Source organism: Apteryx rowi, unplaced genomic scaffold, assembly GCF_003343035.1.
Source record: "Apteryx rowi isolate R43461 unplaced genomic scaffold, aptRow1 scaffold_150, whole genome shotgun sequence".
NCBI lineage: Eukaryota > Metazoa > Chordata > Aves > Apterygiformes > Apterygidae > Apteryx > Apteryx rowi.
In genome coordinates, this window is record NW_020447753.1 from 367,732 (window position 1) to 389,493 (window position 21,762).

The window sequence follows — 21,762 nt, forward strand, 5'->3', positions numbered from 1 at the left end:
ATAAAAATAGAACTATAGATATTTTTCTCCTTTTCCAGAATTTTAATCCATAACATATCTGGCACTTTAGCTACTTCCCTCTTTCTTGAATAAACTTGCTATTAAACAGTTTGGTCTTTATTCAGCTGCCTAAACAGAGGTGCCTAGTGTCATTTTAGGGTATTGCATCTTACTTCCATCTTCCCCTCCAGAAACGCATGGATCTCCTGTAAGTCTTGGGCCACATCTTCTCAGTCCAAGATGGTGTGTCAGATACCCTAGAGTGTACGCAGTGACCCTAAGTGCTTATGTTAGGCAACAAAATTCCCTCCTGCACCTCTGTCCTACAGTCTATATTTAGGCCTCCCCAACCTCAATCTGAACCCTACCTGCTGGAGTTCAATTCAGCTGAACACCTATGCCATATGTGCCATTTGAGATGTCTTAGGATATCAGAGATGTGGTACTGGCAGACATACCACAGGACTTAAAGAAGATCTGTACCCTCATGAGGCAGCCGCTGGGTGCCAGCTGGGACTCAGTGGCATCTCCAGTGGCACTCAGCACCTATTGTTGACAAGTGAATCAAGTTCATTAGTGTCTCCAGGCTTTTCCAGTATGTCGAAATGGCTTCCAGCAGGATTGTACTTTGCAGATATTTATAAACAACAGCAAATGAGTAAAGCTTGCAATAATGCAGAAAGGGGATCATATTAGTTCAGCAACAAGCTGCCCCTTTCTAGCTTATGTTATTTACAGAGGATTTAGCTGTTTTTGTCATTTTCTGCTGCGCTACAGACCATACGAACAAAGCCTTTAAAGTTCAAATGCACAAATTTGGCCACAGCTACAAATAACAAATTGACTAGTCAGCAATGAAATGTTAATTGGTTCAGTTCACAATAAAAGAGCCCACAACACTTAATCCTTGCCAAATTAGGAATTTTTAATAGATATGAGTATCAAAAGATTGAGTATATGAGGCCGTTTAATACATAACGTAATCAAAGAGTCACCAACAGACTTGAATGAAGAGAGGGATCTGTGTACCCAGGGCTGCTCTACCTGTTTTTTTTTTTTTTTTTTTTCTCTGAGACAGGGACCTAACAGCTGTATATAGTAAGAACATAATCATTCTCCTTCAACTTCAGATCTCAGTATTGTTTATTCATTTATCAAATGTCCAATCTAGAGTGTTTACCAGTACACACTACAGTGAGCAATAGCCTGGTAAAGAATAGCCCTCTTGCAATTCATATTTGATGTTCCGTAGTGATTCAATATAAAAAGCAAGCTACAGAGATTAAAATGTCAAACTGACCTGAGGTATCCACCAGCTCCTGACCCTCTCTTTCCTGTGAACTGAAGTTATCTAGAAAAATAAGGAGCAGCTAGACAGAAATTTCTCAGCCATTGTAAAGAGAAGGAATCAGGACACAAGGAATAGAAAAAATATATGCACCTTTGGCGAACTCCGGAGTAAACTGGATTCAAGTTCTTAACTTGGAAGCCTGACAGGGATCAAGCTGCAAATATTTCAAATAAGTAAGATGGTAATGAGGAGTATAAACAGTAAAATATTCTTGATGTTATGCATCTGGGCCTTACACAGACTACCTACCTCAAACACCTAATATATGTGATCTAAAGTTTAAAAGAAGACCCATACGCCCAGCAAAGACTCCCAAGGYATATGAGAGTCCTAGACATAGTTTTCACACCTCTGCGCATTTGTTGCCAGTCCATAGGCAGACCAGACTCTCCATACTTGCAATATAAAGCCTCCCTGTGAGCACACAGTAAAGGCAGACACATCTCACTCGGTCTGTATGCCTAGAGATACTCKTGTTCGGTGGGTCTGGCACTGTATTAGGAGAGCTGAGCCCTCCTCTGAAAAAGGACGTCTTACAGAAAGGAGGAGTGTCTCCAGCCATACAGAAGCTTTGTAGTTTGAACACCTGAGAAGTGAGTGGATTCTGTGGCTACTTCAGCCTAACTACCCTGAACATCCCACTGAAGAATAATCATGGTTGAAACCATCTTCCATCACCTGTGCTTAAGTTGATACCTTGCTGCAGACTGTGATAAAAAAGGCATATAACTGTGTTAGATTATGGTAGATTATTGATGGCTTTCAGTTTTGCTAGCATGCTGACAGGATTTGGGGGTGGCCTTAATAAAAAATGGTTTAAATCTGAGCAATAAGCATATCAGATAGGTGTTTCAGATAATTGGCAATTAAATAATTCATAGTGTTGACATGTTGCCATCAGGTTTCCAACTTAATAGGAATTCTTTTCGGTACTCAAGCAATACTAGTCACTCTGGCAACTCCTGTTTTAAAGGGATTGATACATAAAGGTGTGTCCTTTTGCTCCTCACACAAGAAAAAACTAAATAAAAAACTTTTTGTGTCCTAAATGATCATAATCATGATCATGATCATGATCATAAATATGCTTACACTTGCTACATGTACACTAATCACTGGACTGGTTTTCAAGTGGTATCTGCTCCAGGGGATRCAGCTCCTAAAGGGCACACAGACTAGTGAACTATTACCCTTTTAACTGTTTACTACAAGAGAAAATGCAAGGTTTCCCAAACTTATGGTCTATGTCATGTGAATAAATCAGAGAACAGTGAAACTCAAAGATACTTACATTGCCTGCATAACAGCTTATTAAGATTCTTTTCCACCTCAGTGGAAGAGTGGTGACACTTGCACCAGAACTCTATCAGATCCTTCAGACCGATATCATTTCAATCAGAACATGGATTTCATGACTGCAGAAGGTCATCAAGTCAAATACTGTGTCTGATTTTTAAAAGGGTTGGATAATTTTATGACCATTAATAACATTTGCAGTTCTGCAAGCTAAGACAAGGTAATCAAATGTCATGCTTCAGAGTGTAGGCTGATTGCCATATAGGTCAGGAAGAATATTTTTGCCAATTTACATCATTGCATAAAATAAACTCACAAATTCAACAAGTTCAACAAGTGAAAAACTTAATGCCAGAAAACTTTAGCATCTCTATTTAAGTGTTGCCTATCGGTGAGTACTAAATAAAATAAAGGAAGTATGTAGGACCAAACAGACTCAAAAAATCACTGAAGTGGATCCAGTAGGGTATCTCTATACAGAAGCAGATGTGAATTTACATCACAGTATTTTCAGGTTTTTTTCAAGGTTTCAAAGATTAAATTACTAGAACTCTTCATAACAGCTTCTTAGCAAGAATCACAGAGAATTAATGTTGAATGAGATCTTGGGAGGTCATCCAGTCCATCTCTGTTACCCAAGGCTGGATCAATTAAAGCTATATCAGGCAGATGTTTATCTAATCTATTCTTTAAACTTCCAGCAATGAACCTTCTACAGGCAATTTCTTACAGTCAGTCCTTCAGTATTCTAAGACTTCACAAGCTATTCTTAACATCTAACTTGAAACTTCCTTGCTTTTCTTTGAAGAAAGCTTAATTAATTATTAATAATATAGGATTACAGTGATTATAGGAAATATTTCAGGAAGAAATGAAAATAAATATGATTTAAATTGTATGATAAATATGATCTAGATATATGACATGATATAAGTACAGAATATTATCGAAACTAAATATCATGTCTGCTTTTGTATTGACCACAAAAAGTTTTTACTCCTTCTGGTTCTGAAAAGACCACCTGGAACCTTGTCATACCTGAAATATTGCACACTACCTGAAATTATGTTTGCCATTAAAGGAGTTCAGTCATAAAAACTGTTTGTTGAGCGAAGTCTCAAGATATTATCATAATAATAAAAATATTTTTATTAAGAAAACCTCCTCTATTTCTCAACTCCATCACAGACATCTCCCCAAATCTATAGACTTTATTCTCAAAATCAACAAATYTGACAAAAAAAACAGACATGTTTTTTATGGTGCATCATACAGGAATCATATTAATATCTCCTTTTTAATTAGTGATTTTAATATATAAAAAACTTCAGCATTAAACTAAAATTTGTAAACTAGATTCCCACACTGAGAAAGCCTAAAGTTGTTTGTAGGGCAGAATGAGGGAGATGTGTTCTGTGCCTGATGCTAAAAACTTGTCAGTGTTTAATCTGTCAACAGTTTTGTAAGACCTTCAGAAATGAAAGTAGAAAGGGGCACCAAAGAAGATGCTTTAAGTCTGAAAGGAAGAATTATGCCTACCTTTCTCAGAGCTCTATATCTGACACTGACTTAGAGTCTGATAGGTTGTCTATCCAGAAGTACAGTTCATAGATATATGCTCTTGTTTACCTTCTAGGTTTAGTCCACAGATTCCTGAAGGTCATTTTGACAAAGGCAATGAAAGTTAATTAGTATTAGTATTAGAAAGATATACTTTCAAAAACACAGGTTAGTTCCTTTATTTCTAATCATTTTTCCTTTAAATTTGTGTCAGAAAACAGTCTAATTTTTGAGAATTATTTCCATTTAAAATTGATAATTAATTAATGAATTACTTTGCTCTACAGACAGGCTGTTCTTCAAATGTATGTGTGTATTTTAAGAGTTTTAATTTAGATGAGGTGTATACGTTTTATGTTTATAAATGGAAGAGTTCTTTCAATGTATCCACTTTATTTAAATTTTCTTGTACAGGTAGACAAACTAACTGAAAAGCAGGGCAAAACAGTTGGCAAATTTTAGTTTTCTTTTTTTTTTTCCCCTTTCTATATATTTCCTAAGCTATAAATTTGCTCTCTTTCTAGTGTAAAGGTGGGAAAAAAAACCTTTTTGAAAATAACTTTAAAAGGTTTTAAAACTTATACTAATAAATATATGAAACTAAACAATATAGACTGTTATTTTAAAATGAGGAATAGACAATTAGGACACTCAAAACAATTGTACTTATAATGTGCAATGACATTAGTCTCTAATTCTTTGTTTTATCCAGTCCTGTTCTTTAGAAGTAATCTGTTTTCCCCAGTTTATCCAAATAATGTAAAAGGGCCCTCCTATCCTGTTATAGACCAGCTTGACAAAAATGAAATGCTTGGGCAAATATTTAAGGGCCTCTCTACACAATATAGTGAAACACAATTCAGGGAAAGCAGAATGATGTAGTGCTGCAACTAGAAGCAGTAGTCACATTAGCCTCAGGACAAGGCTTTTAGCTTGGGTCTAGCAACATGCCAGCATGTTTATATGTCTTTCAGTGTCTGGGCACCAACTTCAGATCACTCAATGCAACAGACAACAGCATGTCTGCTACCTGCTTTTTTTTAACAAGATAATCTGTAAAATTTGAATTTACAGAACTAAGTTCTTCATTGTTCTTTGAGATCAAGAGAACAGCAAACAGTTCAGGCCCCCTCATTTCAATGTTAAAAGCATAAAGAATGTTCCTTTATGTTTTCTTCTATAATGAAGATGTTACATTTGCATAAAAGGGTTCAAGCTTTCCTCAAAAGTGTGCTTAATTTTCATCATTTGTTTGCCTTTATTTTATCACTTGAGAAGTTAGATCAAAATTARCCATGAATTGTTGCATTTCGGAAGCATCTGTGAAGTTCAGGACATGTAATGTATTGACTGTGAAATGTTCCTGGCTATTAAGCTGAGGAGATTCAAAAAGACTTTTTGCATGACTGTTGTCAATTAGCTGTGGCACTAGAAGATCAGACAGCCAAATTAGAGTAACTGGTTGATTTTCTTGAGAAGATCAAAGAATATGACAGGTTAATAGATGACATGCAGTTAGTATTAAATGCAAAGGGAGCAATGACATCATGAAAGGAGTACAAGCTGTGAATGAACAGCAAAAAGAGTACCTTTGAGGCACTGTGCAAAAAAAGTAAGATGATAGAAGGGGCAATGATTGAGCAAATGCTTGGAAAAGATGCAAGCGTAATAGGAGTTTTCTGAAGAGGAGAGTGGAACAATAGTCTTTGAGAGAACTGAGGCACTGAATATCAGTGAGTGTGAGCAAGAGGAGGGGGGTGTACCTTAGCATGTGAGAAAGCTGTTGAACATAATAGAGACATATTGGTAACAGAAGGGTCAATGGAGCACTTTATAGACAGTTATTTCTGTCAGATGAGCTGAGATAAAGGAGAAGAGTAAGTCTGCAAAAGCTGAAGATATTAATAAAATTTTTATAATAGGTTAGAAAATTGGGAATGACCTGATATGTCTGTTCTGCATGTTCAGCTGATGATATAAGGGAAAAAGGCACCACAATAAAGAGAGTAGATTAGAAACATTTCCTGGAAATAAAGATACTGATGTGACTTTTACTTGATGGGATGACCAAAGAACACTGAAATGGTTGTAGCTGTAGTTAGAGTAATGAAATGATTTGGCGGCTGGACTCCAGATACAGTTTTCTATTTAATGCCAGGATGCAGAGAGGGATATAGATGAGCAAGCAAATGAAAGAAGTAAGGTTGGCACCCAAAGACGGGGTTTTTTTAAGTTTTACGGTAGGCCTTTCAGCTGATCCTGTGAGGCTGAAAAGAGTCCATGCGTGGGATTCACCTCACATAGTTCAGGTTTGTAGATGTCAGGCACTTCCAAAGGATGAATTATCTAACCTACTTAGGTCCCTCTCTGAAGATGAGGTGAATAGCTCTCTGGAAATGGATATCTCCCTGTGTTGATTAGAAAGGGAGCTTCAGGTGCGTAGCTCACCTTTTTGTGTCTAACTTTTAGATACCCAAGTTCAGATGCTTAGATAAGCTCCACAGAGGGCTTTTGTACAAGTGTATATTTTGCTAAAGATTCCCAAACTAAGCCGGGATTATTCAGTTCTTATAGTTGCTGGAATGCTGAGCTTCATTTCCAAGCAAAACTCACAGTCCAGGGGAATGCAGCACGCCACAAGCTAAATATTTGGCAGCAAGGACAGTAAGTATAGAGGTGGAGGTTAAAAAATAGAAATAGATTTTTCACCTTTATTCAAGTTGAGTATTATAGGCCCCTTAGTCTCACTGAAGTTGGAGAAAGCATATCAGATTCCAGCTGATAAAAATACCTGATAAAAAGTTAAAACAATCTTATGAAAATATCCTGCGGTTCTTGGAAAAATAAAACTACATAGCGATGATAAGTAGCATGAAAGGAAAACCTATACAATTTTTTTCTGACAATAGAGGCAGTTTAAGTCTAATTTATAGCCAAATAGGGAGTCAAATGACTTTTGGCAAAGAACCTTTAGTGAGGTTAGAAAAAGTAGATCATGGCAGCCTTTTAAAGATAAGAGACACCTTCTGAACAAGGCAGAAACATTGATCATGAGCATTTTAATTACTCTAATATTGATTAGGATAACAGGAAAGCAATTATAAAGAAGAGCACATTCTTAAAAGTTACATGTTCTTAGCACAAACTTGGTTTGTTTTCAGTAATTCCTTGAACAGGTTTTATGGTCCAAGGCTATTTCACACCTGATCCTAAGAAATGAGCTAAGAATGAGAAATCACATTTAAGATACAGAGCATCCTGGATCTACTTATTAGCTTATCATTGAATTCGAAATACTCAAGAGAGAATGCTGTGTACTAGAAGTGTTTTGACTTTGAGAAAGAGGACAGTGAAAGAAGGCTGAATGCTCTGAGGAATGTTGATTGGAATTCTATAATGTATGAGAAATCTCCTGAAGAAGAGTAGGAAATATAATATTTAAGAAACAACTGATGAGAAGGTAATTGAAATTCACCTCAAGCAAATAGCTCTTCTGCTGAATATGGAGTAGAATAACGAGCAAATTAAATGAAAATACAACAGAATGCTAAGTCTAACTCACAACTGAAAACTAGAGCATGTTTCCTCTCAAACAGTTCAGTTTAAGCACACCCCTAAAAGTGACTGTATTTCTCTACCATCTATAAAGAGAGCCTAAGATAAACAGAACTATTGTAGATGTCCATATTGCAAACATATAAAATAAATTAAATCAGTCACACCTCTTGTACATCCTTTAATTGGGAAAACGTAGTCGGTGGATTGCCTAATACTCCAGTCCTGTTTAGGTCACTCTTAAAATTCTTGATCTTCAATAAAAGCAAATCAAGCAAGCACTTAAGCCATGAAGTCCTGCAAGCTTCACAATATGGTTAGCTCTCTGTTGTCCTCAGACCATTGAACCAATTTGAGTGCAGCAATTCACAACAGGTGACCTCTCTAGCATCTAGAACAAAGCCAAAACATCTTGACTGTGTATAGCAAGGGTTTCTGTATATGCATATGTCTGGGAGAAAAGCACCTCAAAAAGGGTATTCCGTAGGAGACCTTTCTTCAGTGTTTAGAAAAGAAAGAAGTGCTAATCTGCAATGTATTTTCTGGTGCTTTGAGGACCTGGCCAAATATTGGTTTCAAGGTCCAACTTAGTGACTGTGCCCTAGTTCAGATCTCAGGTGAAAAAAGTCATGTTCAAATGTGATACCCAGAAAAGATTCATTGTGCTGAATATATTGGGAGAAGATTAGCTAGATGGTTTTTGGTTTTGGTTTTGGGGTTTTTTTGCATTGACATCCTGCAGACCATGTTTAGCAGGGATTTGGAAGAGATTAAAGTAAGAGTCTCTTTTCAGCTTAAAAGCCTACACTGGTGCCAGAGAGAAGAGCTCTTGAGTATTTTACTGTTTTCTTGGTTTTGCAGAAATAAAATCCATCATCTAAAGATGTTTCAGGTCAGACAACAGTCCAAGGAACAACCTCTTCATTGGAAAAATACCTCTCCATTTTGCCTGGAGAAAGTTTTCCTATGTAGTGAGTCCCTTTCAGACCTCCGTCTTCACCACTGACAATGTTTAACCTCAAGCTATCTCTGCTGGAAGGAGTTTCAAAGGATTGATGTTATTCCCAGGACTGAGCACAAACTCTCATATTGTATACAGATGCTTATTTCTGAATAAAATGTATCCTTTTACCTGTTAGTATTAGCAGGACTCCTACTGTTAAAGATGTCTCAGATCCAATAAAATCTGTGCTGTCTCTGGACTCATGAAAGCTCCAATTCTGGCTGTAGTCACACTTACAGAGCCCTTACTTCTGGGAAAACATGGGGTCTTCTAATTCAACTGATATGTATCATTCTAGAAGAAATATCTAAGAAAAAAGATAACCCAGTACAGTTAATAGCTATTGTGACCATCGGGTTTTCAATTATATGTGCCTTTGCCCCTTAATTAAAACAATCTCAGGCGGCTGGTGTCGATGTGTGGACAACATCTCAGATGGGAATGGATATCCGCAACAATAAAATTTCTTTGCCAATAAAGAAAAAGAAATTTGTAAGATTTTCCCAGCTGCTCTTTGTAGATCTGTAAAACTGTTAGATCAGATGTGAGACACAGGTCTCACAGAGAGGTAACACCAGCTGAACACATCTCTGGATCCCCATTGTCCGCCATATGTCTGCTTTTGCAAAGATAGAGTAGTGGCTGGCTTACAGTGTTATTTGGTCTTGTTTGGCAAGTTATCTGGCTTCTCCTTTTGAAAGGAGAAGTGACTAAGAATTCCTGACTGAACCTCATAATGTTACTTATTATTCTGGTAGCATTCTTTACAGATACTCTTGTTCAAAATAGTCTTTTCACAACTCTGAAAAGTATGCTTTTCACCCTTATAGTATATAATCAGTATTTCTCTACTTTCTCTATCATCTTTAACATTCTCCCATCACATTTGTCCTTTTCGCAACTACATTTCATTCATGGCTCTGAGGCATTCTTATAGTAATAAATCGCCTAATCTATCTCTGTCAATTGCAGGTGGTGAATTTGCACCTGATAGTATCATCATCCATGACCTTGCATCAGGTACAATTAAGTTTCATCCAACTTTACAATTACATCCTCAAAGACATCTAGTTCTTCCTACAGTAATAAACCGATCTTTTGAATTATAATGCCTCCCTCATTTGCATCTTCACTCCTCCTCATGTTTTTAAGAAAAAAATTAATATTAATATCAGTCCTCAAATACTTTTGAGGATCTCTGCTGGCTTTTTCCTTTCAGATAAGTAGTTTCTCTTTCCAGCACAATCCCATGTTGTTTATCTTTTGGTCAATTTGTTAATTTTTGTATAATTACAGCCATCTTCTCCATATGAATTAATAATTTCCCATGTGACATACCTGTTTCTTTTAGAAGTCTAATATACTGCCTTATCCAAAAATGTATTAGATTTGCTTGGCATTATCATTTGCTCAATTTTTCTTATCCTTCAAAACTTATTTTGGCGTATTGTGAAGAACAGTACCATTCCTCACTGCATAGACTTATTACCTGAATCCTCATTATCTAATTTTATGTGCTAGTTTTCACATTTAGTCTGTTACTGAGATCATCCATTTGATTATATCAAATTATTTGAATTAAATGTTGCCATTTCCATTTCCATACCTCATTCCCAAGRCCATCCTGGGTTGGCCTTCATGTTTTATCATCTGTGTTAAAACTGAGGCAAATTATCCAGCCACTTTAGGTCACAGGTTGTTTAAATGTTAACTATATGCTGTCCACATTAGAAAAATCACACCTTTTGCCCCTTTTACTTTTGGCTAAAGAACCATTCAATGTGTTCTTTAATTTCCTTCACGTACTAAAAAAACTTGAATTTTGGCAAGTCCTACTGCAACTCTACACTTTAGGATTTATAAACTTTAGCTTTCTTTACTGACTATACACTGAGTTCAAAAATTATTTTAAACTATCATCTTAACAGGAAAACATTCTATAGATAAGATTTCCAAACAAAAATAGATGAACAGTTAGTACAATTTCAAATAATTTTTAGACCACTGACTTTTAAAAAAGTCAAGCTTTCTTCAAGTTCAAGTTCATGAGTGCTTCAGTCTCATTGACTCGACTAACCATTTCCCATAATCTCCAGAAGATGGTCCTTTGAAACTGAAAGCAGCCCAGTGTTGCTTTCCTTCCATTTGTTTTGAACTGAAACTGTGCTTGATCTAAATTTATTTTCTGTGGCTGTTCCAAAATTTATTCATTATCGACACTCAAATTTATATCATCATATGACTTCCTGTTTATTTTCGTACTTGATGAGGAAACCCATTGGATATCACATCCAGAAATGGCTGGGTTCTACCTTTCTATGACCACTTGCTCTCTAGTTTGTATCTGTGAAGATGCAGTCTCCTGTAATGAGATAATATCTGTTAATATTTTGTTCCCTGACAATACTCAGAGACTTTTAACTCTGTCCAGTCATCTATATTTTATTTCTAGTACTACCTCAACAGAACTTGTTTTGAAATTCATCCCTGACAGATTCTGATGTTAACAGCTTATGTTTTCTCAAGTCCTTCTTTTTTCCAGTCTTTACACATCATTGATACACAACATTATTACATGACTTCCATACTTTCCTCTGTCTTCTCCCTTAAAACATACACCTGTGTTTTATTCAAGATAACTATTGCACTGTATTTCTAACATCTGTTATTGCTTAGTATCTACCTAGCACACTAGTAGTTTGCTCTGCTCTGTTCTGTTGCCTTGGCTGTTTGCATTGTAGTTCAAACATTTGAATTGTTTTGTTCTTTCCACCCTCACTTTCACTCATTTGGAGAAAAATTATTTTTTGTGAGTAAACACCCTCTTGAAGCTGCTGATGGAGAGGTAACATTTGAGGAAATCTTGAAGCCCTCCAGGCACCAGAGCTGTTCCCAGTTCTAATTGGAAAAAGATTAATGTAGGTCTGTGCCACCCTCCTGCAATACACATCCTCTTGGAATGCTTTGCTCCTGTGAGTAATTTTCTTCAGAAAAAAATCACATTAAACAGTGGGTGCCCAACCTAATGGCAATATTTCAGTTCAGATTTCACGTTAGGTTTTGCATCATGTTCCATCACACAGCACACGTAGTAAGACTCATCATATTCCATCAACTAATGTTGCTAAATGTCAGGCATTTAATAAAGGAAAAGGGCAAAAAGTTGTAAAAGGTTTGCGTTGCCTTGTTAATCAGCACTTAAAAAGTTTTGAAGAACTCAGTGACTTGTTAACTTAAGAGCTGATTTCTGGAAGCTATAACATATGCTGCCTGAAATCCAAATTTCTTTTTAACTATCAAGGGATCTCATCTGCTAGATTTCAAATATTTAAATGTATACTTATATGAACTGCAAATCTGGTTTGCCTAACAAATAGTTGCAGATGGCAGTGTCATTTGTCACTATTGAGTGGAAGAAGCTACCACAAAAACAGACTGTGAGAGGTGTCAGTGCCTCTCATAAAATCATCTCTCCACCTGCTCTGCAGGACAGGCAAAGTTCAGTAGCAGCTACCACTGGCTATTAAAAAGTACCTCCTTACTGTTAAAGAGACAAGCTGTGCTGACACTTAAGCATCACTAGACAAGTTCAGTCGCTGCTCACCAGCCATTGCATGACAGACATAAAAAGTTTAGGAAAACTAAGAGATGAAAACTTTTACTGTTATTCTTGAAAATTAAAAAATAGCATTACTTATCACTACTGTTTACTGTAATTCAGAATTCTCTGTGAGTTCTCTCCAAGCACCTAGCATGCAGAATCAAACTCTCCAATTCCCATACATAGTGGGTAACATTTTTTCATCTGAAAAGTTCAATTATCCTCAGTAAGACTAGTCAGTTCAGTAAGAGCTATTTAACAGAAGTATGGGTGACAGAATCAGACCTGTAACTTATGTGGAGTTCAGCATCCTTTTACTGTTTACTTTGATTAACTACATCACTACACATTTTCAAGAGGAAATGCAATTTTCACTAGCAATAACTCAGCAACTTACAGTAAAGGGGTGAAAAGCTTTGAACAGACAATTCTAGGTACTGGAGATAATGCAAGCGATAAAATGATGTATAAAATGACTTGATAACAAATAGTGACCATATCTCTGGTTTCTCTTTAGTAGCAGACAATATCATCATTCACACAGCTGTGAGCAATTCAAGAAGGTATTTTCCCATGAGTTCTGACATCAAAAAGCTTATCATTTCCAGCCTTATAGTAAGGCAGTTTAGTAGCCAATAAAAACATGCAGGAAATTTCCAGAGTAGTCTGAGTTGACAGAGGAGACCAAATTTCCCCAAAGTAGTACAGTTATACATAATTTATATCTCCCTGCACCATCTAATCTTCCTGAGAAGATTAACTGTAGCAGAAGGCATGCCATGGGAAGACCAAATACCTTGCCTCAGGGTCTCCAGTAGATGTAGTCAGTTTTTATTTCTTCCAGAGGTTCCTCAGGAATCTTGTTGACAAAGGCCATATTATTTGGTGTCATTTTTTTTGTCTTTTTTTTTGTCTTTCTTTTTTTTTGTCATTTCACACATCTCAGTGCCCATCTCTGTTGCTACTGAAGATGGAACCTTTGGCTTTGTTGTCTCCTTATTTTCCAAGCAACTTTAAGTGAAAAGATCTGATGGTCATTTCAGGGAAGGCCTCAGGAGATAGCTAATATACAGAAATAGCCTAACACTGAAAAATGTAATCAGTGAGTACTGTAGTCAAAAGTATAACCCATGGACTGGGATCAGGACTCAGTTTTGCCTGTTTGCACCTCTGTTATTTTAATATTGCAAGAATTCAATTAATTAAAGGCTAGCTATGAGCAGAAAAATCAATACTCACTACTCGAATAAACAATTTTCTTGAGTGTTGTGTAAATAGCATGCCTATGCAAACTGCTGTGCCAGAGCTATCCTTTGAGAACTCAGGCCCAAAGTCCCCACCTTTTAAATGCTCTCTTTTCATTTCTGATTGAAAAGGGAAACAAATCATGGAAGATACAGTCTGTTTGGGGAGCATAACCAACAAAAACATAAGGGCAGGATACAGCTCCAGACTGCAGAAACCTGCAGGTAGATATTGACATGTCTGCTGGGTTTCTAAGCTCCTATTTTGATAAAAGAGTTCTAGGTATCCATTTGGTGGCTTTAGCACAAGCATGTAGTGGTATTTGAAACACCTGCAACAGTCACACCTGGCCTCCGGCTCCCTCTCCAGAAGAGCCTGGTTTTCCTGCAGGGTGCTGTATCATATATCTGCCAGTCCCATGGCCAGGGCATGGCAATAGATGTTAATGTTTAGGCAATTGCATCAAGCCTCCTCAACACTTAGATACTTGTATTATAGTTTCCTGAGGTATTCTGGCAGCATACTGAGGTACTCTGGCAGCAAATTTCTAAATTACTGACTTTTCATCAAAGCTTATTTTTTCAAGAGCCCATCTCCTTTTCAGTCACTTTTGGTGGGCAGGCATTTCTTTGAAAAAGTCCAATTTTCCATTCTAAAACAGTTTCAACATTAAGTTCGCCATCCCTTCTCCCTGGACAATGAATACATTTTCATAGTCCTTTGTGCCACCACAGTCTTATCTCTCAAATCTTGATCTCTTTTAACTTTCTGTATATATCATCCAGCTCTCAATTTCAGCTGGACAAATAACAGAAAAATATTCAGAATAATATATTGTTTGTTCATTGAAACAAATTGTTGAAAAAAAATGCTTGCAAATATTAAATGACTGATTCATTCTGTCATTACTGTTATCCCTTTCTTTTTTTATCCATTTCAATCTTCCTTTCTCTTATATACAAGTAGACACGCATAACAGCACCCCGCATAAAAATTCAGCTCTAAATCACAGCCACAAGTACAATGGAAGTGCAGCTTTCAATACGGTCTTCATACAGTTGTGCCGTTCTTAGCTAGTGCTTCCTATAATGAGATCTGTTTGGTCTGACTTATAATTGCTGAAATACTGTGTCTGTCACTGGTACATAGCTAGCCCTTTTCACTGATATATCTTGTCCCTTGCTAAATGATTATTTAATGTAATGATTCTATATGAAGAATGTGTACACAGTACATCCAAACCTCATTTGAGTACTTTTCATGAAACAGGCTCTATTTTATGGCTTTCCCAAAAAGAAAGAAGCAATCTTTATGGCGAAATATCTTTTCACACAAATAAGAGAAGGAGGGCAAAATACAGAAAATTTACTGTGCTAGTTCTGATACATATGGATGCTTTGACTCTCTTTTCTATTGATTTTTTTTTTCTGTATTTTGAAACTGTTTACAGCTGTGAGTGCTAGCAGACATTTTTGGCATTTCCTAACTCTGAAAACAAAATTCATTCTTATCCTCCACCTGCCCAACAACTCTTTAACAGGCACATCATAGCCCCATCCTTTGGGTGACTCTAGAAAGTACCACTGTTATTCTAAAAACGTAGAGTGCTTCTCAGCATTAATCTTTCCCTGCCTTTTCCTGAGAAATAAGTATGATACATACTTGGTTTCTGGTTTCTTTACAGTATTTTTTATTTTGGAACCATCAATCCTGATTTTTTTTCTTTCACAGAGAGGTTGTGGGGGGGACTGTGAAGTGAAGTATTTTAATTGTAACATTACACCTGCTCTTCCCTAAATGCCATTGCCAACCTGTTTCACTGTGAGTAATTTAGAACTTGAGTCACACTCACCCACAGAGATATCTTTGTTCTTGCTGAATTTGGCATTTTTAATGTTCCAGCAAGCTAATCTTTTCAAGAGAAAGCCACTTAGAGACAGATTTTCTACTTCAGCTGTTACCCAAAGCAAAAGCCACTCAGAACCATTCTGCACAATTTGCGTGCACATGAATTTTCAGCAGTCAGGGGAACATTCACGTACATGAGGATGACTCACTTGAACATAAGTTTACAAGACGTGGCCTTAGGTACATCACTACCCAGCAGCTGCTACCCGCCACTTGACCCTGTGGTATATATACAACCATACACAAGAAACTCTGAAAAAACATTTGAACACATTAGTTAGCATGCTTAGAGTCACCACATGTAGGAAAGAGTTCACTTTAAATATCACCCTTCCGATATATGGCACTTTTGCTCTTATAATGGAGAAATTGCAGTTTGGGTTTTTTTAATAGCTTTAGGTAATACTTTTGTCCTGGTCTGCAAGGATAGGCAGGAAGGCTGTAATTTTGTTAAAAACATTATGTAATAACATATCCTTGAGAAATTTGATAAGGCCTGTCTATGCCACCATAAACATACTAAGTAAAGCTTTTGAATTAACTTCATTTGAAAGAGCTTGCTAAGAGCTAAGGCACATAACAGGATGGAATTGAATTACAGTGGCCTAATAAATTATCACCCATTAGCTGAATTTCCTTAATTGCCTGTGGGCATGCTTTTAGTCCACCCCAATTGTGAGGTAATAAACGTCAGTGAAAGAGATTTCAGAAGAACATTGGAAACCTAAATAACAGTAAGGAGTCTAAATACTTTGTTGGATCCATGCCCATGCCCTTGAATGATATTAGATAGATCAACAAGTGATTTTTCAATTCATGTTTATATTTCTATCTATGATATGTTACTTGAACCACAAGAAACCAGGTGAAGGTAGAAAAGCTGAAGGACACAAGGGAAAAGGAAGAGATAGCTGATGGGTCTCATAATAGGCAGCCCTGAAAAACCTTCCTCAAAACAGGTTTGAAATTGCCAAAACATATTAAAATAAAGGAAAGAACAAACACCTGCCAAGCTGGAATCTTTCTGCAATGCCAAACACCCAGGGCAGAGTTTTCAAAGAGCCAAAATTAGAGTAAATCTGGAGTAAATGCCCGTATTTGCAGAACTTACGTGGTGTGTAAGTCCCACTTTGTGTTCACCGGCTGGTATTTTTCAGCCGACTGGCAACAGGAATAAAATATTTTAAAATCTATATGGATATTTTTTTTTGGCCCAGTACTTTTCCAAATTACCAAGTTAGAATAAAATAAAATTCTATTGTGAACATTTAATTAGCAATTAAGTTTCCAGGGTATTTGTGACTAGATAAAATTCTGATTTAATTAATTCATGCGCTTCTGGAAAGACAACATGATTATCATTTGGATGTTAAACTCTGAACATTCCTAATCACTGATGTCCTATCATGTCATATCTAAAAATACATTTAACAATCTGCAAAAACAGCACAATGTCTTTGATCTTGATAGACAATATTACAACCAGGTGTAACTTTGCTGTGAGTTTTTGATATGACGAAATGGATTTTGATTCAATCATATTTTTGTCAGGTTCATTTAGCATATCTTAAGAAAGAACTACCTTCTAGGAAGCAAAAAGCAGTTGGGTCTGATTACATTTTGTTGTTTCCAAAGTTAGGCAAATATTGTAAAACTCAAAATGAATTTCTTATGGCCTTATTCACTTATCTGTTTCATGAGGTTTTCAGACTTTCCAATTTTGACTTTTGCTTTCTGTGAAAAACTGTACTGGAAAATTATCAGTTCACCTGCTTGGATACTCATATAAATGTGAATTATAAACAAGGACATACAAATATTCACATAAGAATATGATACTTATATGTGAGAGGGGAATACCATTTGGCACAGATAAAAAAGCTGGTTCACAGAAGCTATTTAACGAGCCATAAAAGAATTTCAATCGCACTCTTTGCAGCTAGAGTGAACCATATACATATCACTGTGTCCCAGTCACAGGATCACTGCATACACTACATCAAATATACCCTTTTAAGGAATAAATACTCTTTGCCTTAGCAGGACAAGATCTTGAGCTCCTCGGCCAGAGCCCTGCCAAATGAAAATTTTGCTAATTAGTTACTAACTGATATTCCATTTCTGTCCCTTCTTGCAGTTGTCTTTTCACTTCCTCTTTCACACACTTTTTGTTTTTCATTAACTGAAGCTGTTGATAATAAAAAATATGGAATTTTCTAGATAAACACCCTTTAACGCATGCATGCATATGCACTCACTTATACACGTACAAATTGCATGTACATTTATATACAGGTGGATACTAGAATAGTATAAATGAAAGAAAATTTGGTATGCAGTAGATATAGAAATAAAACAAAAATAAATTATCAGAAATGTTCTGTTAGAATTTGAGCCTATTAAAGGTAAGAACAGTATTAAAATGCATCTACTTTAATCTCATCCTACAAATTTAATACATCTTTGAATTTAATACAAAGAAAGGAAACCTTTCTATTAGTGATTTTCATCTTTGTTTGATTTCCCAACTTCTCTACAAATCTGTAGAGTCTCCGTCCATATATTATCCCAGTGCACCATGCTAATTGGTGCTATTACAAATACCACTGCTATGCTTCTCTCCCTCCTGCTCTTCGGCCTACTTTTCTAGAAAAACAAAGGCCTTTTAAGATGAAAATTCATTACTTAAATTTCATGTCTTTGAAATCCAAGATTTTAAATTAAAGAAATGCTGAGATTTAAAATGTAATCTTTATATATTTTTTTATATTTTATATATGATTGATGAGGAATAATGTCCTACATGTTTGAAAGAATTATCTTTAATGTATGTAAATGTCTGTAATCACTATTTGCAATACTTTGAATGCAAAAATTCCTGAAGCAGTTGTTCTGCATTATACAATTCTCCTCACTTGAGTTCCTTTTACACAATATTTTCAGTACAAGCTAAGTTTTTGCTGCCATTTTCATGTGGATGTTGGTTTTGGAAATGTACAGGCAAATGAAGCGCTAATAATAGGAAAGAAAGAAAGAATGGAAAAACTCATTATCATGTTAAAGATTGAATAAAAACACAAAACGTTACCAGATTCAAGCTGAAGGCACAAAATGATGTTCATTCTAGCATTTGAAGAGTTTGCTAACATGACAGTCATTTTTTTTTAAGATTGTATGTGAGTTACACCTATATTCAGGGAAAGGATGCAAACAGTAAAACAAACAAAGCCAGGCCCAAAGCCTGCTTTCAGTATCAAACAAAAGTTTAAAACAAATTTGGAAGGAAAAAAAAAAAGACACGGAAATAGATGGAATAAACTGCAGTAGGAGTTATGCAGAGGAAGCCTGTGCCAGAATAAAGTGATAGCTCTCTTTGCTAAGTAACCTTCTTAGACAAAAGCATGGGGTAATTCTAATCTCTCCATTCTCAGTAAAACATTTAATCCACTAGCCAGAGGAGAGAATTATCAGTGAAGCAGGAGAAAATGGGAGCTAGCACAAGAATAGTAAAATGGGTTAGAAACCAGTTAAAAAATAGGACAAACAGAGATCATGCTATGAGGGAACCTAAAGGCTGTAGAGAATTTATAAAGAACTAAGCCTTTTCGCAAAAAGCCAAATGATATTTACCTTGCCAGTGACAAATACCCTGGAGACAATTATCAGTATAAAGGAAGACTGGAAGAGCACAGAGGAGGAACTGGATGATCATAAGACGAATAGATGGGTAAAATTTAACAGTGTAAAAGGAAGATGATACATTCTTGGACCAACAGCAAAAATTTCTGCAGTTTAATGAAACCAAACACTTAGAAATAACATAAAAGAAGATGTAGGATATAATATTCAGTCACAGGATGCCCAATACAGGATGCCCATGTGAGGCAAGCACGAAAAAGGCAACTGTAATACTAAAATGTGTCAGCTAAAACATGTGGTGATAAGGAAGTAGCCATGTGTTTGAATGGGTGCAGATGGTCACCCTTGTTGAACCTCATTCACCCCTGTTCAAAGCAGATAAATTCAAGAGGAGCAGAGAGCTATTAGGATGCTGAGCAGAACATGGACACTATCTTACGAGAGAAGAATAAAAGAGCTTTGCTTGTTCAATACAGCAAAATGAAGACTGAGCAGAGGTATGTCCATAAATATATCATGACAGGACAGATTCCAGTGAGTCAAAGTACTGTGGAAGCTCAAAAATGATGTTAATATAAAAATAARTAAGTGTAAACTGAGTATGATATATAGTTAAGCTGTAAATTACAAGGTTGTGTGATGTGGCATATGCAATAGCAAAACAGTGGGTGCATAGCCCCAAGGGGTTTGTTTCGAGTCCTAAGTTCCTAACTGAGCTTTATTTTTAGGAACTTTCCCACAGCTATTTGAAAGTTTTACTCCCGGGACAAGCAGTCACCGCATCCCTGTTAAATGAATCTGTCATGGTGAGTTACAGAGAAAAAGGTAGCATGTCAATTAAGTATAATGATGAGACAATTAGCTTCTGATTTCAGCTTTCTAAATATGTGCCACAGAATGACTAAAAGGATGTAGGAAATTTAATCTCTTCATCCCCTATTAAAAATGGGGTACGAGAAGAAATGAAAAATATTTGACTACTCAGAAAATCTATTTTGTCTTTTTTGTTCAGCATCTCCTTCTATTGATCACTATCAGTGCTGACAAATAGCTTGAAGTTGTGATCCTAAATTGATATTTAATTAAAATGAAGATCTATTCTAATTGTATGGTAAACACATCAGAGTTCTGCATGTAAATAATGTCAACAGATGAAGGATAAAAGAAGAATTTTAAATAAGTGTTAGAAAGTTTGCAGAGGGGCTAGGGAGCAAATCATGCAGAGAAAAGCAATAATTAATTTCTGTCTCCAATTTATTTTTACACTGGATTCCATTCTTATTACACTAGAATTTAAAGACTGTTTTCTTATTTGTCTTGCCAGAATGAATGTATTACATGAGTGATATGGGGTTTAGGTTTTTTTTTTTTTTTTAATCAGAAAACATATGTTTTCTTCATCAAAATGTGAAACCCATTTTGTAGTATGAGTAGAACACATGTCTTAATGACATTGAAACTTACAAAATGAAACTACTGAGTTGCCTTGTAGAGAACTGCATTGCTCAGAAAAGATGTCACCACTCATGGTCAGCAACTTTCTGTCACTGTGCTCTTTTTCCAAACTCAAATATATTGTTATTGGGGAACATTGAAATAACAGCTGCTCTGCTGGCTACCCAGAGGGCTCTGATCGATTTCACTTTCTGCTAATTTTGAAGAACCTTCAGGACAGACAGAGGAAGCCAAACAATTCCATTAGGTTCTCCTGAAATGAGAAAAAAATGGAAATCTCCTTGCACAAGAAGAATCACCTGGTTTGGGATGAAAAAGTATTCAGAAGAGTTTACCAAGGGTTTCCTCTCATCACTGTGTTGAGAGGTCACTACTACACAGCCACTGCAAGGTGATCTGAAGCYGTTCATTGGGATCATCTTTTCACCTCTGCTCCGGTCCTACGGAAGTCTTCAGCTGGTAGCCTCATGGTAGTCCTATGGAAGTCTTCAACAATCTAATACAAGGGTACAGAGAAGATGGAGCCAGACTGTTTTTGGAGGGGCACAGTGATTGGACAAGAGGCAAAGGACAGAAGTTGCAACATGGAAATTCCTATTAGCTACCAGGGGAATTTTTTTCTCTGTGGGAATGGTCAAACCCTGGAGGAGGTTGCACAGAGAGGCTGGATGGGGTTGAATCTGCTTGGAGCACARGATTGGATTAGGTGGTCTCCAGGGATTCCTTCCAACCTCATTTTTCTATGATTTTATGAACAGTGGATTCTCAAAATAAAGGAATCCACCTTATGACTAGAGTGACAGAAAGGTCATGCCAAAAAGCAATAGGCCACATATAAAAGAGATGATTCTGTAAGAGTGGTCCTGTCATCAGATAGTAAAGTTTATGCAAAGACTCCACCTAGCATTAAGACCAACAAGCCTCAGAGATGCAGATATAGTGAGATCAGAATTGGAATTAGCATTATTTCAGGATGTCTGTTATATTTTAGAAAAGCAGAAAATCTGCTTTGCCTTTTAAAAGTAAAGTGACTGAAGTGAAGAAATTTCTCTACTAAGAATATCTTCCCTGGTTTTTGCCATTTTATCCCCAAAGGAGTTCATACAGAATCCCAGAGTATCAATGGCCCAGTTTGAACTATGAAGGAAC